This window comes from Marmota marmota, unplaced genomic scaffold (assembly GCF_001458135.2).
Source record: "Marmota marmota marmota unplaced genomic scaffold, marMar, whole genome shotgun sequence".
NCBI classification, from domain to species: domain Eukaryota; kingdom Metazoa; phylum Chordata; class Mammalia; order Rodentia; family Sciuridae; genus Marmota; species Marmota marmota.
In genome coordinates, this window is record NW_026000037.1 from 51807826 (window position 1) to 51814292 (window position 6467).

Consider the following 6467-nt stretch of genomic DNA (forward strand, 5'->3'; position numbering starts at 1 on the left):
ACACATGTAAATGTATACTTACACAATAGAACATATTACTCTTCCATATGAGCAGACATTTTCTAAAGTAATATCGGTAAGATTGCAGAAATCTTTTTATATTAATTGATTCACATTTATATTAATCCATGGATGACTCCATTTTCCCCTTCTTGATAGAACATTATATATGTTCCCCAGGGAAAAACAAAGCAGAAATTGGGTTTTCAAAAAGCGAAAACATAAGCCCATACTGAAGATAAAGGTTGGACTGCAAATGTACCCTGAGAATTAACCAAACTGGAAGTAAAAGCTTGAAAAATGGAAGCTCTGCTAGAGGATTTAAGTTTTAAAATAGGAAGAGGCAGCTGTCTTCTGCTACAAATGAAGATAATTAGCATGAGGTTGAGAGGATACTGAGTGGGTAGCTCCTGTCATCAATGGCTAAGGAACCTCACTAAGATGTACATTCAGGACATCCCTGAAGAGTGACATCAACTAAAAACATTGTCTAGTAAATATGTGTCATTAATTAAATAAATTGAGGCAAAGAAACTGGATACCCTGAAACTGATGGGCTAAGTCAGACAAATTCCTGTGTCATCCTACATCACACATATATGAAAAGAATTAGTTTGTGTGCCCTCTTATTTTTGTTTGAGATTTTTTCTCCCAGGACACTAGCTGTCCACTGTCTCTTCCCTGCCTCCAAATGCCATGCCTACTGAATCTGTACCTCCTCACGGAACCTCCCATACCCTTGTTGAGCAAGCACTGGTCCACATCCCTGCTGTTCCCTTGGTCACAACTGGTAAGAGTGGGACACACAGAGCTAATAACTCTCTCCAGATACAGACTCCAGTCAGTAATGAAGTACTGATCCACTAATGTTACAACTTAGGAGTGTCCACTGGCAAGCAAAACTACATAGAAATATCAGAAAATGAAACGGATCTGCAAGAAGCAGAGACTACGAGGTATGCCTGTTGGAGAATAAAAGAGAACAGAGAAAGTGGTTTTCATGATTGCTGACTTTCTAATTCTCAGTTCTAATCTCTTATGAGACCATTGAACTATTGACCTTTAGGTACTAAAATATAACCTCTCAGGCTAGTTCATTTAAGGCTCTGTTTCCTCCAATCAATCAATACATGGCTAGAATAGCTACAAAAGTCCATTTGCAATATTCCCAGTTTTTCTCATCTAAATAGATTTGTCCACAGTTTTGAAAGGTCAGAGTCTAAAAGTGGTAGAGATTAAGAGCAGCACTGATTGATTCTGTACATATGTCAAAAAGAAAAACATAAGACAAAACCTTCTGTCCTTTCCCAGGACATTACTACTCAGTGAGTTCTGCAAGAGATTCAAGTATTCTGAAGACAAAGATCATGGTTTAGTAACCGAACTTTGAGAAGCATTGCTGTAAAGCCTACTTTAACATTACTACAAAGATCTGTACACTTATAACTTCTCCAAAATAATTATATTCATCAAACATCTGTATTCAAAAGTAGCAAATTGCTCTTAGAAAGATAGATTTGTTTGAAACCCTATTAAGAGCAAGTATTGTTTTTGTTATTCTCTCTGCATATATATTTGTGTTTCATTTCACATTAAATGGGATTTTGTAAAACAGCTTGGAGGGCCAAAATACAATTTATGTTGTTGTTTCCATCTGAAAATGAATTTAAACTCCCAAAGAACTAATTTGCAGACTTTTGAAACATATCCAGTTTATAATTTGAGGATTTCATGTGCCATTCCAACTGAGAAAATTTGATTATGGATGGTTTTAGATGGTACCACGGCATTGTTGTTATTTTTGTTAGGGAATAATGGCATTTGGGTCTTATTTTTTTTAATTCATTTTTTCAAAGGTGTTTATAAAACTAGGTAGAGTTCCAATGACAAGATATCCATGATTTCCTCTAAAACATTTCAACAAAGAAAATGAAAACTTACAAAAGGAATATATAAAATAAATGGTGCAAAATCTTGATAATTGCTGAGTCTGCAAAACTGAGAATGTGGCAGATTTTGTTTCTATTTCTGTGCATATTTAAAAAAAAGGAGTACATGAAAACTCAATTAATGTAGCAGTCACCCAAGATTCCTTTTAGAGCACACATACAGGCTCAGCACAGACAAACCAGAATAATTACTGACATCACAAAGAAATGACATAACAGGCCTTTTAAATTGGGGACAGAGATTCATTTATCTTTTGAAAGTCCCTGACAGACAAAAGGAAATAAATTAAAGTCAGAGCACATGGAAAACTAATTCCTTAATTATTTGGAAGACATTGTTTTTCCAGAATATACAAAAAAGTCTTAACTCACTACAAAGTAGTCCAGAAACAGTGTGTGAGAAGCAGAGCACACAGAGACATGATACTCTTTTTGATCTCCCTCATTTCTACTGCAGAAGGATGGGCAAACCAATTCCAGTTTTGCATGTTCATTTTTCAATCTTAAAAGGTAAGTGGCACTTCCTACTGTTCTCACAATATAATATCCAGTGGATCATAAACTATACATAAAAGCCAGTTATTAATGACACTCATAAGTATTTCTTGATATGTCCAAGAACTTGATAGATTTTTCACATCAATCTTAGGGATAGGAAAGCTAAAGAAAAAAAAAAACACAAAGAGATAGTTGCATTTCAAGAAGTGGGTGTGTGGGGGGGAATAGAGAAATTCCAGGTCCTTAGACAAATATTAACAAATAGCATGTGTTATTCCTCGTATTCTTGTATTATAAGTAGAGTTGTAGCTAATAATGCTGATGTATGCTTATTGCTATTACAACTCTTATGGCCCAAATTTTGTTTTCTTAAAAGATTTCAGTCAAACCCTCAAGAAATGCAGATTTCAGGTTGAAGTTATGCCACTATTAGGTACCTAGCACTTCTTAGACTCAATTTACACATCTGTAAAAGAAGGGCACTAGACTAAATGAGCTTGAAACTCCCTCCCAACTCAAATATTCCAGAACACCCTGTTTCACAAAGCTTAATCTTTCACATGTTCAGAGACTTTATTCTGAATCAGTTATACTATATAGTCCCAGAAAGCAATTAACTAAACTTACTGCACAAACTGTGTCCAAGCATTAAAATGACCCAGGGACTGAAAAGCTTGAGACAAGAGGGCTAAAGATCTCTTACTCCTTACTTTTCTTCAAGTAATAGGTGTTTAGAGTCCATTACTAAAGCATGAGTTCCTAGCAAATTTCAATCAGAAATTAGAAAAAAAATAGTTTAAAAATAACTTTTCTCATGCATGTATATAAAGGAAGGTACACTCTAAATCTGCACTATTGGTAAACATAAAGATATAGGTTGAGCATTATATGTGACCAGCACTATAAAAAGAGGGAGAAAGAATAAAGAATATAGATTCTGTCATTCTAGCTCTCGTTTTAAAATGATAATACTGAAAGTCTACAATATTGTATTCCTTGGGGCATTTTATTTGCAAAAAGAGATAAAACATATCCTATTTGTGGCTTCAATGTACTTTACTACTTATGGTCATATAGTCTGTTCCATAAAATGATTTTTTGACTTTGGTTTTGAAAGACGAAATTAAATTTAATATTTCTAGTCTGGGTTCTCTTAAACTTTCTGGTCACTTATTTGTAAATAGCAAGTAACAATCTTCCACTTTCCCTATTGGGAGAAAAGAATTTTTAAAATGACTGGGATGGTTAAAAAAAATGAAAAACAATATAAAGAAAAGTCATCTTCTCCTAAATGATTTCCATCATAAGTGATATTTGATAGAATAATACAATTACATACAATCCCTTACATCATCCCAACTAAAAGCTAGAGATAACTGGGCCAGGAACACCATCTTGTAAAAAAGATATGTGTGTCACAACAATACTGAGCTTGGGAAATTACTGATAGACTCATGTGTTCTCAAAACCTCCCTCATTCCAAAGAACTGAGCATGTACAAAAGAATAAAAACAAAAGGGACAAGTTCTAAATGCAAAGTCTAGGTGGGGGCAAAAGGAAATATCAAAGAAAGAAAAGGAACCTTTCTTTTCTGCAACCTGGGGACACTCTTCACAGAAACCCAGCCTTGAGCCTAGGGAGAGACTGGCAAGAAAGGATCCTGTAAGGTGGAATATCCTTCTAGGATCAGTCACTAGAAGTCAAGCCAGGACCCTGTGCTCCTACGTGCACATGCAGTGATCTTTCTCCAACAAGACAGAAGAAGCCTACTGGAGCCAATAACAGCCTAGCATCTTTTTCTCATTTTCCATTTTGCTAAACCTGACCTACAAAAACACTGTTCCCTAAATCCCCCTCTAGTCATGACTATCCACACTCAGGGTACATCCTCTTTGTTTTGCTGGTTCAAAACTTGGAGGCAGTATTTGACAAGAGATGAATTATTACAAAGGCACTGATTTTTTTTTCTCAAAATATATAATGATTAACATCTCTTGGTTGCTTGGTCATTATTATCTAATTTGCATGAGTCTGTCTCATGAGAAATTTGAAAAGAAAGAAAATCATAAAAATAAATTCTATCTTCTAATCATCACTTACATGTCATATGCACTCTGCAGCCAGAGCCTTCAAACTCTGGAATTCACTGAAAGGAAGAGGACAGGTTGAATCCTAAATTCAAATTACCTTTTGCCAGATTCATTACATCACTTTCCTTTAGTAAATAATAAGGTTGTCAAGGTGGGGGTTTAAAATGAATATGAAAGAAAGCATTATAAGAGATCAGCCAATCCCCTTTTCACTATCCTTTCCCACCCCCTTCCAATTCCTGACTTAAAATCAATGATCTATTATCACTCATAACTCTCCTTCCTTTCCAGTGAATGAAATCAGCTTCTAGACACTGCACTTCATATATATTATCTCTTTTAACCTATCTCAAGACTCTGTGAAGGAACTTTTAACACTCCCATTATACAGCTGAGAAAACTAAGGCCCTAAGAGGAAAGCAAGCCCAAAGGACTACGTCAGTCAATAGAGTTATTTAGCTTAGGCCACACTAATTCTTTAATATTGTATAATACTGAAAATCTTAAAACTGTATTGATTCAGAACTCCTAAAATACTTGAATTTGAAAATTTAGAAATGCATACCTGTTTTTTCCTTGAATTCCCTTTGGATAACAGGCCCGATGACAACACAGATGTAAATGGAGAACAGCACAGCTCAGGAAAAGGGTTTGGAATAGATGGCATTTCCAGAACATCAAGATCTTTCTTTTTTCTCCTACACCGAGAGAACATAGGATGTAATTTACATAAAGCAGAATGTAAAATATAATTGCTGTCAGGATTAAAAAGTGTTGTTAAGGCCAACATGTACCACTCTATGACAATGCTAATAATATATCAAGTGTACTGGAAAGGTCTGTGACATATTTTCTGGATATCAAAATAAAGTGTTAATTGATACAAATAAATCTACAATAGTCCTACTTTTTTTTTTTTTTGCCTTTAAAAAAAATCACAAGACATGGAAACTCCATTTCCTGCACTTTCAATAATCTTCCTGAAGCAACATTATGAACTATATAAATATTAGTGCAAAATTAGCATAAGGAGTTAGACATTGTTAAGCATACATAAAATTGACAACGCACATAAATTACATTTAGTGAATTCATCTCTTTGATATTTTACCAGTCACTTTTGGAAGTTATGATTTATTAATTATAGCTGCAGTTCATGTCTCTTCAAAATTTCATTCACAATGTTGCCCACACACAGTCTGTTGATTTTTCAAATGCTTATAGATACTAAACAGAAAGGCAGTGCTTTTAAAGGGATAAGTTAATAGAACTTGTTAGTATAACAAGTCCATTGGAGAGTAATTTTAACTTCACTGAAGTCTGAGCACTTTGAAAACCTGAAGGGGGGAAAAAAGTACCATTAAATGTATGAAAATAAAGATTCATAGATTTTCATGCTGTTGTAGTCTTTTTTTTTTTTCCTTCCAAAAGTATGTGCAAACTCTAAAGGCACTTTGTGCTGGATGCAATGGAGATTGAGAAACCTTTTAAAGCCTCTATTCTTTCCTGCTGAACAGTAAAGACTGCTCAAATGTCAATCCATGCTTTGCCTCTCATGGGTCGCTGTAAGATTCTATGTGGGAGGTGAACTCATTAATGCTTTGATTTTTTTTTAAATATATAAAATTAAAAGGACTGTATATTTTGAAGACAATGCTGGGTCACTAGGCAGCAGCAGAGGGTGGACAATCTGGAGTTTGGCCTCCTAGTTCACACCAATGGACAGAGTCGAGAAACACGGAGAGCTCTCAATGAAACGGTGACGCTATTTATAATAAGGCGCTGCAAGATCGCAATGTCCTGCTGATCTGGTAGAAGCAAGCTCAAAGGGAATTGTCTTCAGAGACTTTCACAAACTTGGCCCAGCTCTGAGCACATGGCTCACCCCTAGGGCCGCCTCCTCACCCCCTTGCCGGCTGCCAACCCAGGA